Source organism: Geotrypetes seraphini, chromosome 7 (genome assembly GCF_902459505.1).
Source record: "Geotrypetes seraphini chromosome 7, aGeoSer1.1, whole genome shotgun sequence".
NCBI lineage: Eukaryota > Metazoa > Chordata > Amphibia > Gymnophiona > Dermophiidae > Geotrypetes > Geotrypetes seraphini.
In genome coordinates, this window is record NC_047090.1 from 184055283 (window position 1) to 184075905 (window position 20623).

Below are 20623 nucleotides of genomic sequence, written 5' to 3' on the forward strand. Positions count from 1 at the left end.
GTTTCTATTTTGATTCTCTCTTCTCTCCCTTTCTCGCCCCCGCTTCAGTTTAATATGGCCTTTATTTGTTATTTCGAAACGGCATTATTATTTAAATAAGGTTTTTGACAAATTTTGTACGGGTCACTGCTCCTGCTGGCTTACTGAACGCTCTCTTTCTTTACTTCTCACATTCCTGGCAAATTAAGGTCTAGGATGAAATATAATGAGAATTAAAATTTCCTGGCACCTGAGCTGACTTTCCTTTGATAGATTTTTATAACGCATTATAGCAGCTGGATCCTGGGTAGATTTCCTTTGCGCACATCACGGGTCGTCTCAGGAAATTCATGTCAGTCAGAAAACCCATGGACTTGAAACAATTCATTTAAATGAGCTATTTAAGAAAAAAAAAAAAAATTTAAATGAAAACAAAAACAAAATTAGCTCTTGTCAGCTCTTTTCTGATTATTGTACAACGGCTTTGTGGATATATTTTTTTTTTTTCTATTATAGAGTAGATTAGAACATAATTTTAGCATTATTCCCCTTCCATTCTTGGGATTTCAAAGGTAAAGAGAAGAAAAACATTTGGGCACATCGGCATAAGCGGTGCCGTCAGCGGTGGCTTCCTAAAAATCCAGACGCTGATCGTGCGTCAAGTCACGCAACGTCGCCATGTAGAGAATCGCAGTTTCGCGACAGGTAGGCGACGGAAAGGTGGGCCAGGGTTTCCAAGGCCGACATTTCTGGTGCCTACCTTTCACGTGAATCGCTGCTACGGAGGCGCTTTACATGCCCGACACCAGTTACGGCATTAGCCACGCATGCGGTGGTGTTAGTCATCATAAAATGCCTCCGTAACCGCGATGCAGGCACCTAGGTGCGTTAGCCGTTTGTAGCGCACGTACGAAATTACCGGGTGCGCTTCTAGACGTGATGTGTGTGCTTCTAGAATAACGCCAGCTCAATGCTGGCGTTAAGGTGTAGCGCGCATAGCAATTTAGCACGCGCTATTCCGTGCGTTAAGGCCCTGACGCACCTTAGTGAAAGGAGCCCCTAATTTTTTTGGTAAAACACTTTTATTTTTTTGTTAACGGTTTTTTGCACTTAAGTTAGGCACCGATAGGGCACCTTCCAGTGCCTACTACTACTATGAATTATTTCTACCAGATGCACGCAGCAATGTACAGAATCACAAAGAAGACAGTCCCTACTCTAAAGAGCTTACAATCTAAACAGCCAAGACAGACAAACAGGATGTCGTGGATACAGGTAAGGGGAACGGTTAATCTGCTGGCTGGGTTGGAGGGCAGCGGGGAGTCCAGGACAATCAAGCCATTGTGACATCACTGATGAGGTGGGCTCTTATTGGTGGAATGAGGCATTATGACATCACAATCTCAGCTCTGCTTCCCAAAGACTCAAACTCTTCACACTACTACTACTATGAATTATTTCTATAGCGCTACCAGACGCACGCAGCGTTATACAGAGTCACGAAGGAGACAGTCCCTGCTCTAAAGAGCTTACAATCTAAACATCCAAGACAGACAAACAGGATGTCGTGGATACAGGTAAGGGGAATGGTTAATCAGCTGGCTAGGTTGGAGGGCAGAGTAAGGTTAAGGATTGAAAGCTACATCAAAAGGTGGGTTTACAGTCTGCTTTTAAGCAAGGGAAGGGAAGGGGCTTGGCGGACAAACTCTGATTATTTATCCTAGGCATCGGGGCAGCTAGATGAAAGGAATTGGCAGTGGAGGAGAAGCGGCTTATCTGAGGAACGTAGTTCTCGGGGAGGTGTATAAGTTTCAAGTTTATTAAAATTTGATAAATCGCTTATAACATACTAAGCGAGTAACATTAATATATATCGTGACGTCTGGTTCCGATAATTTTCAGAGAAGGAATCATTAGCAGTCCCTGAGATGCGGATCTGAGAGAACGTGTCGTGTTGTAAGGAATGAGTAGCCGATCTATAAACTGAGGTTCGTTGGTGGATAGTGTTTTAAATACTGAAAGCAAAATTTTATAGGTTATTCGTTGGTTAATGGGAAGCCAATGTGAATCGATCAGAAAGGGAGTGACATGATCAAATTTTTTTCCATTATGAATGATTTTAACTGCAGTATTTTGGATTATTTGTAGACGTTTCTTTTCCTTTTGAGTGATATTTAGCAATAGTGAGTTACAATAATCAAGCTTGGCGATCACAAGCGAGTGTATTAAAATATTTAAGGATTTAGATTCTAGAAACTTCGACACAGAACGAATCATACGCAAACGATAGAAACAACTTTTGACAATATTGCTGATGTGATCATGGTAGGAAAGATTTTCGTCGATAATAACCCCAAGTATTTTTAATGATGATACTAGGTTAATGGGTATATTGTCAATTGAAAAAGGAGCCGTTGGTATTAATTCCTGTTTAGTTGGAAAGAGTAATGCTTTAGTCTTAGTTACGTTTAAAGCTAATCTATTATGTATAAGCCAATTTTTGATTTTTTCTAGTTTTTTATTAATTAAATGTATTTCAATAGTGTTTTCAGGACTGAAGGGGTGAATCAATTGAATGTCATCGGCGTAAGCGTAGGTGGTAAAGCCTATAGACTGACCTAGACTTAGTAAAGGAGCAAGAAAGATATTAAAAAGTAAAGGAGACAAAATAGAACCCTGAGGAATACCATAATCGTGTGAAAAAGAATTGGAAACTGAATTATTAAAGTGAACCGTAGATGACCGGTTGGATAGAAAAGAAGTAAACCACTGTAAAGTTAGATCACAGACCCCTATAGTTTTTAATCTGTCTAGAAGTAGAGAATGATCAATGGTGTCAAATGCAGCTGAGAGGTCAAGAGAAAAGAGTATGACAGAGTTATGATGATCTAGATGATAATTAATATTAGTAGTTAGGCCAATTAATGAATATTCAGTGTTATGGTTTTTCCTAAAACCAGTTTGATTAGGGTGTAGTACGTTAGTGGATTCTACAAAGTCAGACAATTGATTGAATACTACTCTTTCAGTTATTTTTGCCAAAAAAGGGATATTGGCAATGGGACGGTAATTCGTAGGGTCCTCAAGACTTGTTTTACGGTCCTTTATTAAAGGATAGATATTTGCAGTTTTCCATGCTGTAGGAAAAATGCCGGTATTAAGGCTTTTCAATACTAGAGTGTACAAATGGGCCGAAACAAGAGAAGTATTTTTTTAGGATTAGAGGTGAAATAATCTCCGAGGAGGAGCCTTTTAAATTAACTTTTTGAATGATGCGTTCGATATCTGATAAAGAAGGGAAGTTAAAAGTGGAACATTTGGCACAAGGAAGTTGATAATCATTTGTAAAGAAGCGAGGAGAGATATTGAGGGGCAGCAGAATGAACCCACTTGTAGGTCATCATAGTTTAATGCACCACACGTAGAATCCGTGCCATTGTTTCTTAAGTTACATGGGAGTGAAAGTGAAATGCCCCCCTGCTGTTTGTCTGTCCAGGATCTTCAGTTGCCACACATAAGGCATTTATTTCCCTTGGAGTCTGCAATCACGGCATAAGCCAGAAAGCCATGTAAACACTGTCCTGGGGGTTAATTAAAGTCTTTCTGCCATTCTCAATTTGCTAGGCCTGATCTTTCTGGGCAGCCAAATGACACATCTCGGAGTCCAGCTGGTTCCACAGAAGCAGAAAATGCCGCTTATATCTTGACATGACAACGTGACACTTACCCTGCTGGCCAGAGCTACACATCCCTCAGTGGCAGGATTTGCTGCGGATGTATTGCGCAGATAGAATATTTTTGTCTAACGTGTACTACATGTTGGGGGAGGGGGAGGTAAGGGATATCTCAGAGATTATAGTAGGGTCAGATATTCAGGAAGGTGTGGCCTAGTGTTTAGAGCTCCAACATCAGCACCCTGAGGTTATGGGTTCAAAACCCACGCTGCTCCTTGTGACTCGAGCAAGTCACTTCATCTTTCATTGCCCAGGAATAGTAAGGAAATTGTGAGCCCACCAAGACAGATGCTTGAGTACCTGAATGTCAACCTTGATAGGCAGTATAGAAATAAATCAAATGACAATAATATTATTCAAAACAATTGAAACAGCCAGGAGTGAGACACAGTGGAAGCAATTTCTGAGATGAACACTTCACTAATAACAGAGGAGATTGAGAGGGGATATGATCGAAACATTCAAGGTACTGAAGGGAATAGACTTAGTAGAGAAAGCAGACTATTCACCCTCTCCAAGGTAGGGAGAACGAGAGGACACTCTCTAAATTTCAAAGGGGATAGATTCTGTACGAACGTAAGGAAGTTCTTCACCCAGAGAGTGGTGGAAAACTGGAACGCTCTTCCGGAGTCTGTCATAGGGGAAAATACCCTCCAGGGATTCAAGGCAAAGTAGATAAAGACAGGTTGTTCACCCTCTCCAAGGTAGGGAGAACGAGAGGGCACTCTCTGAAGTTGAAAGGGGACAGATTCCATACAAACGTAAGGAAGTTCTTCTACACCCAGAGAGTGGTACAAAACTGGAACGCTCTTCCGGAGTCTGTCATAGGGGGAAACACCCTCCAGGGATTCAAGACAAAGTTAGACAAGTTTCTGCTGAATCAGAACGTACGCTGGTATGGCTAGTCTCAGTTAGGGTGCTGGTCTTAGACCAGAGGGCCGTCGCGTGAGCGGACTGCTGGGCATGATGGACCACGGGTCTGACTCAGCAGTGGCAATTCTTATGTTCTTAACTAGGATTAATAATGCCCTTGATTTTTCACCAGAGTACAGATTGTGGCCCTTGAGCAGGATTACCAATGTCCGGATTTACACCAACATGTCTTCTTTTGAGAGGACTGTCCATGCATCTGGATGGCTTTTCAAAACCCGGCACTTTGTCCGAGTTTTGAAAAGTTTTGCGCTTGGGGGCCACGTCTGGAGAGCATCTGCACATGCGTGCACGCGATTCGGTGATGTCACGTGCATGTGTGTGATATTATGGTGGCATACCCGCACATGCTCGTAGGAACTCCAAACGTGGCTCTGAGCTCAAGAAGAGGAGATTTAGTGGGCGGGGCGGGGACAGAATGGAGTGGAACAGGGTGGGGCTGAGGGGTGGAGCCATATGTCCGGATTTTGCTCATGTAAAATCTGGTAACCCTATCCTAAGGGCAGGATTAAAGCATAGGCAAAGTAGGCATGGGCCCAGGGCCCTCTCAAATGTATAAGTCAAGGCAGAGTTTTGCCCTGGTATGTTAGCTGCTTCCACAGAGAAGAGAATTGGGAGGGCACAGAACCATTGTTCATCACAGAGGTCTGGCTATTCTTCCTCACTTCCTGTGTACTGCCTTCTAGTCAGCAGGGGGAGCCAGCGAGCAAGGCTTCTTATCTCCTCTGCCAGTTTTCCATTTGTGGGAGCTTTAAAATATATTTAAATTACGAGGGGCCCCAACATACCTATTTGCCTAGGGCCCAACAAAGAGTTAATCCTGCCCTGCCTATCCTTGAGGCCAGGTGGAGACTTTGGAAAATCAAGAAGTTGAAATTATGAAGTGGGGTTTGACATTGGATAAAGAGCTACAATGAAAGGTGGAGACTTGAAAATTTTACTAAAAGACTTTTGTAGTTCCTGAAATTTTCAAATTCAGTGGCTATACTGTTAAGATTTTATGAGGAGGTGCTTGAAGACCATGATGGACTCGGCTGGAGATATGCAATTGTGCCAGATTTCCCCTTTAATCCTATAGTCCAGAGAATGGGAGAAGCAGGTTCCTTGTTCCAACAGGGCAGCCAGAAATCGCTCTGTCTCTAATTGCTTGGATTGTGAGGCCTTTTAGACTGGATCGTGAGGCCTTTTGGACTGGGTGACTGTCTCCTCACATGCAGGGCATTCGGACAGCGAGGCAAGGAGCCAAAGAGAAGGATTTAAGTTGACCACAGAGTTTTCTACCCAAGAGAGTTCACTCTAAAAGAAATGTCCTCTCCTCATTATAATACTAGACACTGTGAAAGCTCCTTCTCTGTGATTTCAAAGTACTGGCGTCTCAGGGCCTTGTCTGGGGGGCCTCGGCACATGCACAGATGTTGACGTGATGACATCACGCATGTGTGTGACATCATCGACATCCACTGACTTCCAGATGCCCTCGAGTCACGCCCCCCCCCCCCACTCCTCTATTTAGTTTGCAAGACATTGGTCTCCACTCACCTCAGCTCTCTTTCCCAGTGAGAACGGCCCTGAGAGCAGAGTCATGCATCCAGAAAGAAGCAGGCAAGTGATTTCTGCTTTCTGCGAGGTGTCCAATGATATATGGAAGGCATGCGCTTATCAGACTAGGGCCGAGCTTGTGTCATGCTTATTGATCCTCTGCTCTAAGAATTAAATGTGCCATAAATTCCACCGCTGCCCTTTTTCCTGCACGCTCAGCAGAGAAAGAGCAGAGGAAGGAAGACATCGCATGAACAGCATCGCATTCATTTGCAATAGATCTCCGGCTGTGTGCAATCCAGCAACATTTAAAGTATATTAATGCTGTCATTAGCCGAGGGAGGGAGCGCAGCGCTCTCAAGGCTTAGCAGGCAAAGCTTTCATATGAGAAAGACGTCGCTCACTTAATCCTAACCGCGGGTTTTGTGCAAGGAGAATTGCTTGCATGGTTTTGTGGTCGTTTAGCAATAGTCATTATCTTTTAAGCAAACCAAAACACGATGCATTAAAGATCACATAAGAATTGGAGCAGCTAAAAGAATTTAATAGGTATCTGTGTTATTGCTGTCAGGCAACACAACTCACTCATGTCTGGCAGCACCCTCTGCTTTTCATCTCTGAGACCTCACTGCACGCAAGCACACACTTTATATATTCTCTATAATAAAACCCCTAAGCGCGCATACACACTTATAACGTCGTGTTCCCTGACAGCGTGATGCCTCCGTGCTGAATTCGATTAGAGGCGTGTGGGGCGGCTTCGGGCGGCTTGCGGCTTAGAATTCAGCGGCGGTTTGGGTCAGCAACGACTGCGAGGTGTCCCACTGCACTGCGAGGTGGTAAGAAGCGGCGGTTTGTGTCATGCTGGTAAGAACTGGAGGGGGAGAGGGAAAAGGGGCTGATTTGGGGGGATGCTGGACAGGGGGAGCAGGGAAAGGAGAAGGCCTACTGCTGGACGGAGGGATCAGGTAAGAGGTGCTGCTGGACGGGGGGGGGTGAGGGGGGTATAAGGAAGGGAGAAGGGCTACTACTGGACAGGGGGAGCAGGCAAGGGGTGGTGGTGGACAGCCGAGGAAAGAGAGAGACAGAAAGAAAGAAAGACAGAGAGAAAGCGGCCAAGGAGAGAGAAAGAAAGACAGAAATCGGCCAAGGAGAGAGATAGCAAGAAAGAAAGACAGAAAGTGGCCAAGGAGAGAGATAGAAAGAAAGAAAGACAGAAGGCGGCCAACTAGATAGATAGAAAGAAAGAAAGACAGACACACACATCTATTCTAACGCCCGTGGGGCTCATAATCAAAAACAAAATACGTTTAAAAACCCACCTAAATCAGTACTTGGACGATCATAAAGACAGATCTTCCAAGTACCGATAATCAAACAGAGGAGTGAGTAAGGCAGGAGGTGGGCGGGATGTCAGCCAACCTAGACTTAGTCATCCGGCAGCCATAATCGAAAACTTTGACAGGTTGCCTAGACTGGAACTTATACGTTTTGACTTAGACCAAGTCAAAACAGGTATAAGTTCCGGATCGGGCCGCTCAGCTGATCACAGCTTCCGCGGTCAGCTCAGTGGCCCAGGCGACCCGTCCCCCTGCCCCTGTAACAATCGTGGCAGGAGGGATGCCCAGTCCTTCCTGCCTGAAGCCACCGCGACCACCCCTCCAAATGTTCCCTAGATTTAGAGGCGGAAAACAAGAAAAAAAACATTCTGAACTAAATTCTCCCTGCCAGGCTCTGCATCCTGTCCCCCCTCCCTGCCAGGCTCTGTACCCTGCCCCCCCCCAGTGGTCTAGTGGTAGGCTGGGGCAGGGCACAGAGCAGGCAGGCCTAGTGGCAGGCAGGCCCCACACACCCGCAGTACATTAAATCATCCCCCATACCCCCAGGTGCCCCCCAGTACCTTAAATCAACTCCCATATCCCTTAAATCATCCCCCATACCCCCAGGTGCCCCCCAGTACCTTAAATCAACTCCCATATCCCTTAAATCATCCCCCCTACCCCCAGGTGCCCCCAGTACCATAAATCATCCCCCACATACCCCCAGTACCTTTAAATTCCAGACCAGCCCCTCCAATCAATCATCGCTTTTATATACTCCCCCAGCACCTTTAAATTCTGACCCAGCCCCCCCCCCCGAGTGGTACCTTTAAATGTTGGAGGTCGGTAGATGGCTGCCTGCTGCTTGTCGGGGCCCGCGGTGCACAAGCGCGCTAATGCCTGGGCCCGGACACTTCCCTAATTAGGCCGGTTGCTGGTGCTTCGCGGGGCTGCTGCCTGCTGATTACCGTCACGTCGGGGCCAGTGGCGCACAAGCGCGCTGCTGCATGGGGGGGGGGCGGCACTTCTGAATGGCTGCCTCAGTATATTCGCTTCATAAGATGCACCCTTATTTCCGCCCACTTTTTTGGGGGGAAAAAAGTGCGTCTTATGGAGCGAAAAATACGGTACATTATGAAAGCACAAGGGCATCTGAAATCTCATTAGCAGGTGTGACACTGTGGAATACACTGACACTCTTAGGGCTAGATTCACTAAGGGTGCGGATCCGATCCAATCCGTGAGGGATCCGATCCGTATCCAGGGGGCTGATTCACGAATCGCCCTCGTGCAAACATGAGCGATCGGAATCACGCCCCCAACAGACTGAAAAAATAGTTAATGTCTTATTAAAGAAATGACAATTTTGCGTGAGGTAAAACTCTTTATAGTTAAAAAAAAAATCTTTCTTTTTGGCCAAGTCTTAATAATAATATTGTCATTTATAGCTAAAGAGACATGTGATCAGGAAACTCTTTTATTTTACTTTTGTGATTATGATAAACATACCGAGGGCCGCAAAATAGTACCTGGCAGGCCGCGAGTTAGACCACTGGTATATACCCATTTGTACTAATATATAGGAACCTACGTTCTTTTATGGAATATGCTCCAATCGGGCACCTTCTAGGTACCGAAATCTCATGATAGAAGGGCTCTCTATGTGCTTTTCGTTGCTGAAACATGACAGACAATCTGCTTGTCTATGATCCCCTTATCATTTTCTCTCTCGTTCCCTCTTTAACAAGGTATTGAAGGGCAGTGGAGAATATAAGAGACGGGTGAATGGTGGAACCAAAGCCTCTATAATGGAAATGCACAAGCACAGTGCAGGGGAATGTACATCTTCGTTCTAACAGCATTTCATTTGGCGTTCCTGTCTATTGTCGCACTGCTATCTTTTCCCAGTCACTCTTGTCCCTATGGGTCCCACGTGCCTGCTCTGTGCCTGAACCTTTGCAGATAATTAATCCATCCCCCCCAAAATAAAAATGGCCCGTCACTAATAACTGGTGATTGACTTCTTTATCCCAGAGTGACAGAGGAATAATTTCACATAAGAATTCAGAGCGAGCGATCAGCGGACGATCGCTTTCCAATTTAATTTCTCCTACCAAGAGAGCAAAGGAGCACGGAGGCTGGAGTGTGGCAGCGCATTCTGTGTATCAGTCAGGGAGAGCAGGAGACAGCTCTGATTGCTAAACAGTTCAATCATCTTCATTTGCACAGTGCAATTTAATGAGCTGTCCATGCAGAGTCACCTGTGACGTTCAGATTTTTTCATACAACCTCTTGATGAAGACGAGTGTCCCCACCACGCCAAATGAGTCTCTCGAAGCGTCTTCTTGATTTCAGCATCTAGCCTGATCTCCCAGTGAAGCCCAGAACAGGTTCCATCACGACATACGATATAATCAGATAAACAAAAATCAGAACCAGATTACAAAACGTAGGGCTCCTTTTACTAAGGTGCGCTCTACACCTTAACACCGGCAATGAGCTGGCGTTAGTTCTAGAAGCGTAATTTCCTGCATGCGCTAAAAACGCAAGGGCACCTTAGTAAAAAGAGCCCATAAGCCATACAATCAACAACAAATAAATAAGTAATGTAAAAAATTACAAAAACATTAACAAAAACATATAAAGTTTTTCTCAAGTTCCCAAACCCCATAACTCATCATTAAATCTACAAAAAAAAAAAAAAAGCTTTTTCCAATACGCACAGGAACCTGCCCATTCGAGGTGCAAAGACTAGCCGGAGGCAGGACAAAATGTCTCTCCCCTTGAGAACGAAAAGCCTGATTGGGAACATAGGGGCCCTTTTTTTAAGGTGCACTAAGTGATTTAGTACGCCCTAAAGATTAGAATGCGCTAAATGCTAAGATGCCTATAGGAATAATATACGAACATAAGAACAGCCGCTGCTGGGTCAGACCAGTAGTCCACAGCGCCCAGCAGTCCGCTCACACACACTAATCTTTGGCGTGCGCAAAATCGGTTGGCGCACCTTAATAAAAGAACCCCATAATGAGCGAAAAGGTGCGACAGCCATGTTCGTCCACTCTTAAAGATAGGGGAAAGCACCCTTCAGGGATTCAAGATAAGGTTGGATAAGCTCTTACTGGCGCACAACATTCGCAGGTAAGGCTAGACTCAGATAGGGCACTGACCTAAGGGCCGCCGCGTGAGCGGACTGGGCATGATGGACCACTGGTCTGACCCAGCAGCGGCAATTCTTATGTTCTTATATGTAGAAGTTTTTTTAAAAAATTAAACAAAACAAAGAAAATCCAAGTGATACCTTTTTCATTGGTCTAACTAGACCAGGGGAAGGCAATTCCACTCCTCGGGAGCCGGTGCCAGGTCAGGTTTTCAGGATCTCCACAATAAATATGCATGAGATAGATTTGCATCTCAAGGAGACAGGGCATGCAAATCCATCTCATACATATTCATTGTGGAGATCCTGAAAACCTGACCTGGCTCCGGCTCTCGAGGACCGGAATTGCCTATCCCTGGTCTAGTTAGACCGATAGAAAAAGGTATCACTTGGAACATAATGAGAAATCGTCTTCAAAAGTATCCTGGAGCTGTTCCATGAAAAAGCTCAAATGCAAAAACCAATAGTTTGAAAAGACCACATTTTTCAGTAGGTGAATCAATACCGTGCAGCAAGAATTGGTATAATAGGATCACAATGCCTCCAATTCATCAGAAGCCCTGCAGCAGCATTGTGGACCGGCTGTAATCGCTTTAAGATGCTAGCTGTTAATCCCTGGAATTCCAATTGGCTTGACTTCTTGGAAAGTGGATCAAGGTGAGCCGGTCGATGCAGTATATCTAGATTTTCAGAAAGCTTTTGACAAAGGGCTAGAATCAGGGGTGTCCAATGTCGGTCCTCGAGGGCCGCAATCCAGTCGGGTTTTCAGGATTTCCCCAATGAATATGCATTGAAAGCAGTGCATGCAAATAGATCTCATGCATAGTCATTGGGGAAATCCTGAAAACCCGACTGGACTGCGGCCCTCGAGGACCGACATTGGACACCCCTGGGCTAGATGCACTAAAGAAACTGACTCGATCGCTGTTGGCCGATTCTTTGGCCGATTCTCCAGCAGCAATCGATGTGCTGTCATGTTTGCATAGATAGATAGTAAGTAAACCATCGGGAGTAATCTGTGGAAATACTTTTTTACGGAAAGGGTGGTAGATGCGTGGAACAGTCTCCTGGAAGAGGTGGTGGAAACAGAGACTGTGTCTGAATTCAAAAGGGCCTGGGATAGGCACGTGGGATTTCTCAGAGGGAGAAAGAGATAATGGTTACTGTGGATGGGCAGACTGGATGGGCCATTTGGCCTTTATCTGCCATCATGTTTCTATAACCATAAAGCTCTATGACATCACAATGCAGGTGTAAAGAGAGCCAATAAGAATAGGAGATGCAAATGTTAAGAGTCTTAGCCAATAGGGAGAGAAGGAGATAATGGTTACTGTGGATGGGCAGACTAGATGGGCCATTTGGCCTTTATCTGCCGTCATGTTTCTATGTTTCTATGACACCCCCTACCCCAAGCTTCAGCATGATAGGGATTAAGTAATGTGCAGTAATAATTCCAAAGCTGTAGTATTGCACATGTTAATGATAAAAACAGGACTTCATAATAAACGGTAATGATTGGTTTGAAAAGTACAATGTACACAGCTGCCAAGACTGCATCTTTTAACTCTTCTGTTTTATGACAAAAAACCCCACATGTTTTGGACTTTTTACTGACCAAGAAGATGTCGTTCTTCATGGTTGTACTCAAAGCCACAGAAAGCACAGTAGCAATTCCCCCCGGTCCTCCACTAATCACTGGGAAGATGCAGACATGACTGGTGTATCAGCTTCCAGCTGCAACAGATTTCTGCCAGCCTTCCTGTCTCAGGAGAGGCACAGAGAGGTGGGTGATTTTGCTAACCTGAGCAGTTGTGGATCTGGAGTGTTTGCGATACATTCTGTTAAGCCGAGAACTCACCCCAGAAGAAATAAAACATCCCATTTACCAGGATTGAATGAGACTTCATTGCTGCGTCACGTAAGAAACGAACCAACAAAGCAATCCATGGAGTGTTCCAGTAGGTGATTTCTCTTGGTCTAGAACAAATGAAAGTATCTAGACAGCTGACCCATTCATCTCTTTCTACTAATAACGGTTCTTTGACTATTAACCACTTTCTTTCACCTCTTTTAAGTTCAATCAATTTGTACCTTCCTTTAGTCTTTTGTAAACCGCATAGAACTTCACGGTATTGCGGTATATAAACTATTATTATTATTATTACTAGTCTTTAAGCCCGTTAAATTAACGGGTGCTAAAGATGTCTGTCTGTCTGGGTTTTTTTCTTTGTCTCTCTCTCCTTGGACGCTGTCTGTCATTCGTTCTGTCTGTGTCTCTCCCTGGCCCCCTGCCTACCTGTATTTCTCTGTTGCGCAATGCCTGCCTGTATCTCTGTGGCCCCCTTCTGTGTCCCCCCCTTCTCAGAGCAAGGCATGATTGTTTTGTGCCCCCCAGCACACCTCTTCCCCCCAGCAGCCCCCTTTCCCTCTCCCCTTGTTGTGCCATGCCTGCGTGCTCCGTGGCCCCTTTCTGTTCCCCCCCCCAATGATTGCTGTCTGCCCACAGCACACCCCTCCCCCCAAAGCAGCCCCCTTTCCCTCTCCCCCTGGTCCCCTGTTGTGCAATGCCTGCCTACTCCGTGGCCCCCTTCTGTTTCCACCCCCCTCCCATTCTTACCCTCCCTCCATGCCTCCAACTGGAGCTGGTCCTCTCGGCCCAGATCGTCGTGCAGCAGGCCCGGCGTCCTGCCATGGTACTGCTCGCCGTCGGGAAGGTGGAGAGCGGCCTGCAAGGTACATGCATGAATATACCCAGTCACGCTATTATTCTATGAGGGGCCGCTGAAATTTCTCAGCCCATTCAACATAGTTGGGGCAGTCTCCATCAAGGGCAAATTCCATAAACGGCATCCCAATTGTAGGCGGCGATAGGCATCCTACCACTGTCTAATCAGTCAATCAGGACCCACATTAAAAAACAACAATACCCCAAGGCAATCTGTCTACTTTGTAGGTATCTTCGCGAGCTTAGAGAGGCATGTAGGCCAGCAAGACATCCACCTGCAGGAGGGATGCCCAGTCCCTCCTGCTGGAAACCCCCTCCCTGAGAAATCTCCCAGCAGGAGAGATGCCCAGTCTTTCCTGCCAGAAACTCCACCCCCACCCCCCCTGAGACATCCCCCCCGGTACCCAAACCCACCCAGATCACACATGTACCATTTTTAGTTGGCTGGCTGGAGGGATGCTTACTCTCTCCAGCCAGCAGGCCCGTCTCCACTGAATGGCAGGTTTTTCCCTTCCCGGTGCATTATGGGATTGCACCCGAGAGGGGCCTAAGGCCCTAATTGGCCAGGCGCTTAGGCCAACTGGAATCTTAAGCCTCTCTCCTAGTGCATCCTAAGATGCACTGAGAAAGGGAAGACCTGCCATTACTATGATTCCAGTTGGTCAGATCCCATAGGCCACCTGCATGGGAGTGACCGTGAGACTGGCATACCTCCAAGGTTTCTTAAAACAGCGGCAGCACTCTGAATGGCCAACTTCGTGGCATGGCCTGCTAGGGCTTCCCTCTGCCACGTCACTGATGGTGTCATCAGTGATGCGACAGAGGGAAGGCCCTGACAGGGAAAGCTACAAAGCATCCCTTTCAGAGCACTGCCGCCACTGCTGCTTTAGCAGGCCTTGGAGGTATGTCAGGTCTCACTGAGGTGGGGGTTGCTGAATTGGTGAGTCCAATTTTCTCAGACAACGAATCAGTTTGAATCGATTCACTGAAATGAATTTTTGAATCCAGCAGCGCTAATAAGCAGCATAAAATACTGCTTGGGATCTAGCTAGGTACTTGGGATCTGGCTTGGCAATTGTTAGAAACAGGATATTGGGCTTTTTGGACCTTCAATCTTTCCCAGTATAGCAATTCTTATGTTGTTGTATGAGCCAAGTATAGGACAACGAAGGCATATGACATCACAATCTCAACTCTGGAATGTTGCTCTCTTTGGGTTTCTGCCAGGTACTTGGGACCTGAGTTGGCCACTTTTGCAAACAGGATACTGGGCTAGATGGACCTTCGGTCTGACCCAGTATGGCAATTCTTATGTTCTTATGTGAGCCAAGTATAGGACAATCAAGCCATTGTGACATCACTGATGAGTCTGGCTCTTAGGCATTGGTGGAATGAGGCATTATGACATCACAATCTCAACTCTGGAATGTTGCTACACTTTGGGTTTCTGGCAGGTACTTGGGACCTGGGTTGGCCACTGTTGGAAACAGAATACTGGGCTTGATGGACCTTCGATCTGCCCCAGTATGGCAATGCTTATGTTGTTTATGAGCCAAGTATAGGACATTATGACATCACTGCTGAGGTTGGCTCTTAGGCATTGGTGGAATGAGACATTATGACATCACAATCTCAACTCTGTATTGGAATGTTGCTACTCTTTGGATTTCTGCAAAGTACTTGGGACTTGGGTTGGCCACTGTTGCAAACAGGATACTGGACTAGATGGACCTTAGGTCTGACCCAGTATGGCAATTCTTATGTTCTTATGTGAGCCAAGTATAGGAGAACCAAGCCATTGTGACATCACTGATGAGTCTGGCTCTTAGGCATTGGTGGAATGAGGCATTATGACATCACTATCTCAGCTCTGGAATGTTGCTACTCTTTGGGTTTCTGCCAAGTACTTGGGACCTGGGTTGGCCACTTGGAAACAGGACGCTGGGCTTGATGGACCTTCGATCTGCCCCAGTATGGCAATGCTTATGTTCTAAGTATTGAATATTAGCACTTAATCAGCCATGTGCCAAATAGCCAGTTTTCAGTTTGGCACTAATCAGTTATTTTCAGTGGCTACAGACCAGTTAAGTGCTGCTGAAAATGAATGGTTATCCCCGAACAAGTGATTTAACCCTTCAATAGCCATTGCTGACTGATTAGATTGCTTTGACTATATCAACCTCTATGCCCAAGTCCGGTCCTCAAGAGCTACTGGCAGGCCAGGTTTTCAGGATATCCACAATGAATATGCATGAGACAGATTGGCCTGCACTGCCTTCTTTTTATGCAAATCTCTCTCTCATGCATATTCATTGTGGACATCCTGAAAACCTGGCCTGCCAGTAGATCTCGAGGACCGGACTTGGGCAGCCCTGCTCTATACGTTTAAAATGTACGCGTGCATTTTTAAGTGTTGTTGCGACGCATTGAGAGTTAAATGCGAATCCGTTCCCTGCTGTTTATTCCAGAACTTTCCGGGATAGCCACCAACGTAGTGGAAGAAAGGAAGTTTTTAAAAGTCTATGTTATCCTGACGCTGCTTTGACATGCTTGGAGCCTGACCTGCCGTGCCTGAATGCCTCTCCGAGGACCAAGAGGCGAGTGCAACAGCTGTGATCGAATGATGCTGAAAACGGACGCTCTGCAAATTCCACCCCCCCCTCCTTAAATGGACATTTTAAATTACCCAGAGCTTTCTGACCAGGGCTCTTCTGCTGAAATGCTTCGAAATTTGCATACAAACTTCATTTTCTTCTTTCTAATTATACAGAGTGTAGCGTATTTATTCTCCTTTGATTACAAGCTGAGCTTGCCAAACACCTGTGACTGCCACCCGTCCTAATTTGTTATTTACTTCAAAGCAATCTTATTATCTAAATGATCAGAAGCATCAAAAAACTTCAATTATTGAGAGTCAATTAGGGCTACACTTTCATGTCCTTTGGCTAGCCAGCAGCTTAAGTGTGTGCGCGGGTCACACTCTTCTCGAAGCAACAGCGTAGAGGATTCATCAATTTGCCATTAAGTGTATTGGAAATCGTGTTTCAGCCTAATTTTGACTGTATTTGGATAATACGAAAGAAGCAAGATTGACAGCTGCAAAATGCTGGCTCATGGGTGCTTTACAACCTTACTTCAGGCGTTTTCAGAGTCGATTAAAGCAGACAGATGTGTTATAACAAATGACTCACATTCTTTGTGAAAAATGCGCTACCTTTTGGAAGAATGCACACTTTTTCCTCAGAGTGCATGTTCCTTCTGAAAGAGTGTCATACTCATGCCCCACAGGTCACTTCTTCAGTCATCAGTCCTAAAAAAAACTACTATGAACATATGTTTAATAAGCTTTAAGCAATTTAACTTGAGCTTCTTAATTTTAGGCAGAATTTATACACCCTGGCTTTTACTAAACCACAGTAGAGCTGTTTACTGAGGGCCAAAGAGATAAATGCTCCGACGCTCATAGGAATTGAATGAGTGTCGGAGCATTTACCTCGCCAACCTGAAGTATAAAATAGAGAATGACACGGGGAAAAAATCTGTCCCCGTCACCGCCCCGTCCCCGGCCCACCATCCTCTGCACCGCCCCGTCACCGCCATTCCATTCACCGCCCCGTCACCGTCACTGCCATCCCTTTCACCGCCCCGTCACCGCCACTGCCATCCCATTCACCGCCCCGTCACCGTCCCCGCAGCATCCATATAAGCCTTAGTACTCTAATATTTAGCGTATTCCATTCTTATAAATCAAAGTTCCTGCTGCTGAACTAGAGGAAGAGATGTTCAGCTGGCAGGGCTTTGTTTATAAATTTTTATTAACACAACTAATATACCACCATAATGTTTCCGACAGAGGACAAGTATGCAATAAATGCATTTTGCTGTTTCAATGCCAGTGCTCAGCAGAACAACAGACAGCAATATGGACATTCACCTTATGTAGTACTTTTTTAATATATAAAAATAGGCAAAATTAGTTGCTGTTTTATCATTATATTTTCTTGCCATTATAGTATTCTTCATTGATCATTTTTCTTTTTAAATTCAAAACAAATTCAACCTATCTTGTGTCCCAGCATGAATTCATGTTTCACTCAATTGGCTGTTTCAAGGGAATTAACCCTCCAACTTCCATTTGCAAAAATACCCAATGTTGTTCCTTCTATGAGCAATATTTAAATTATGAGGAACAACATTGGGTATTTTTGCTGAATTGTGTGACACCATTTGGGCTGAACATGAAGATTGAAAATGCCTGGTTAGCCCTGGACAGATGATTTGAACAGCCAGGAGCCTGTCCTGGCCATTTAAATCATTTTGAATATCTAGTCCAATGATAACAGAATTAGGGTGATTATAGAAACATAGAACTTTGTTGATCACTAAAAACAGTGGAGACTAAGGGTCTATCAAGCTCAGCATCCTGTCTTTGACACTGGCCAGTCTTGGTCTTTGGAACTGCCCATTGTGTCAGAAGCAATAGGGATTAAGTGACTTGCCCAGGGTCACAAGGAGTGTAGTGTAGCTCTAACCACTGGATTTAGAAGTTGGCTTCTTTTGGGATCTTTAACTCATCATCGCTAGGACTCGAATCTGAGTCCATGGCACCTAACATAGAATGGAATTAGTATGGCAAAGTAATGAAGAATGGTCCAGCAGCCCCCACCCTCCCTCCACCTCACCTTATATTCGTTCCGAGTTTGCCGGCTTCCTTTTTCCCTAGCCGCACGCGTTCAAAAAGCCGTGCATTTAGCCAGCTCCCTCCCTCCACCTCACCTTAAATTTTGAGTTTTCCGGCTTCCTTTTTTCCGAGCACGCGCGGCTGCGCGAGTCAATCAAACTTCTCCTCTCCTGCAACTTCCTTATTCCGGTTGCGTCAGAGGAGAAGATTGATTGACTCGCGCAGCCGCGCGTGCACGGATTTTTGAACACGTGCGGCTCGGAAAAAAGAAAGCTGGAAAACTCAAAATTTAAGGTGAGGTGGAGGGAGGGAGCTGGCTAAATGCTACGGGCGGGCGGGCGGTGGCTGCGGGGACCGCGCGATCCTTGATACCTCACTGCGGAGACAAGACCATTCACCGCCCCGCGGGCGGTGAATGGCCTTGTCCCCGTCGCCGCAGCGACTGCTAGTTTTCTTCCCCGTTTTCGGCGGGTGACCCGCGGCTAAAATGCGGTGGCCGCGGGTAAACCGCCACCGTGTCATTCTCTAGTATAAAACTCTACCGCAGTTTAGTAAAAGGAGCTCAGAATTAGGGGGTTCTTGTCTATGGAAGCCTACTGGCCTGCTTAGCCTTAGATAAAGAGAAAACAAAAAAAAACCCTCTGTAGAGTGACGATGTTCCTAAATGGACTTCCAGCTCACCACACAATTGTGTACTCACCTTTATAGGACCCCCAGGGACCCTTGAAGAAGACTTTTTGTCGAAACGCGGACCGTGTTGGGTCCTGTATCCCTAGCAGACTAGGTCCTTTAAGGCTCTTATGTGGATGATTTACTTTTATGTGGATGAATTTATTTTATGTGGATGATTTCAGTGTATCTTTGGAACTTTGACACTTTCAAATAAAGTCCATTTAGGAACATCGTCACTCCACAGAGTTTTTTTTGGTTTTCTCTGGATTTTCTTCTTTTTGGATATTTTGGGGTCAATTCCTTTTGTTTTTTGCTACTTAGGATTTTAAAGTGTTTGAGGCTTGAGCAGATGAGGACGGAGCTTAAGCATTGGTGGAATGAGGCATTATGATATCACTATCTGAGCTCTAGAATGTTGCAAACACAAGCAGTGTCTCACTTCCGGCTCACCACACAATCGTTTCCCACGTACTCACCTTTATAGGACCCCCCAGGGACCCCTGAAGAAGACTTTTTGTCGAAACGCGGACCGTGTTGGGTCCTGTATCCCTAGCGGACTAGGTCCTTTAAGGCTCTTATGTGGATGATTTACTTTTATGTGGATGGAATTATTTTATGTGGATGATTTTAGTGTACCTTTGGAACTTTGACACTTTCAAATAAAGTCCATTTAGGAACATCGTCACTCCACAGAGTTGTTTTTTTTTTGTTTTCTCTGGATTTTCTTCTTTTTGGATATTTTGGGGTCAATTCCCTTTGTTTTTAGCTTTAGATAAAGAACATAAGAATAGTCATAATAGGTAAGACCAATGGTCCACCTAACCCAGTATTCTATTTCTAACAGTGGCCAATCCAGGTCACAAGGACCTAGCAGAAACCCAAATAGTAGCAACATTCCAGAATCTCAAAGAGTTGCAACATTCCGGAACCCCAAATAGTGGCAGCATCCCAGAATCTCAAAGAGTTGCAACATTCCGGAACCCCAAATAGTGGCAGCATCCCAGAATCTCAAAGAGTTGCAACATTCCGGAACCCCAAGTAGTAGCACATTCCATGCTACCGATCCCAGAGCAAGCGGTGGTTTCCCCAATGTCTGTCTCAATAGCAAACCTTTTTTAAATCCAGCTAAACTAACCACTGTTAGCAGTAAAATGTGTAGGTAGGCAGGTGAACACTGTGGATCAAGAATAACGGCAGTAAAAAAAAAAAAAAAAAAAAAGCATGGGCTGCTTGACAAAAAGTTTGAGAACCCCGATGTAAGACAAGACTCAGATTGCAATGAAAAACCAGGTCCTGCATACAATGCAACAACAGAGAAACAGAGGGATGCATGGTCCCCCTGTGCTATACAAAATAGGAAAGACAGCAGATGTAAATTTTAAAAAGAGACATATGCCAGTCACTAAGGGCTTCTTTAGCTAAGGCGTGCTAATGGATTTAACGCGTTCTAATGATTAGTGCATGCTAAATGCTAAAGAGCCTATGGGGCTCATAATCGAAAGAGAAAAACGTCCAAAAACTGGCCTAAGTTGGCACTTGGACGAACATTGTCAAAATATATCCAAGTGCCGATAATATAAACGGGTTTTGGACGTATTTCTAAATGACTAGGCCTTCATAGTGCTGCTGAACGACTATAGTTAAATGGGGCGTTTCAGGAGGAGTGTCGAGGGCAGGACGTGGGCAGGCTTAGACATAGTCATACAGCATGTATAACCGAAAGTTATACAGCCCGGGATCGAAGGAACTTGGACGTTGTGACTTAGACCATTTAAAACATGGTCTAAGTCACAAAAACCCACCTAAAGTCACCAGGTAAGCACTGCAAACACATAACACAGACCCCCACACACTACCCCAGTGATCACCAACCCCCCCCATAAA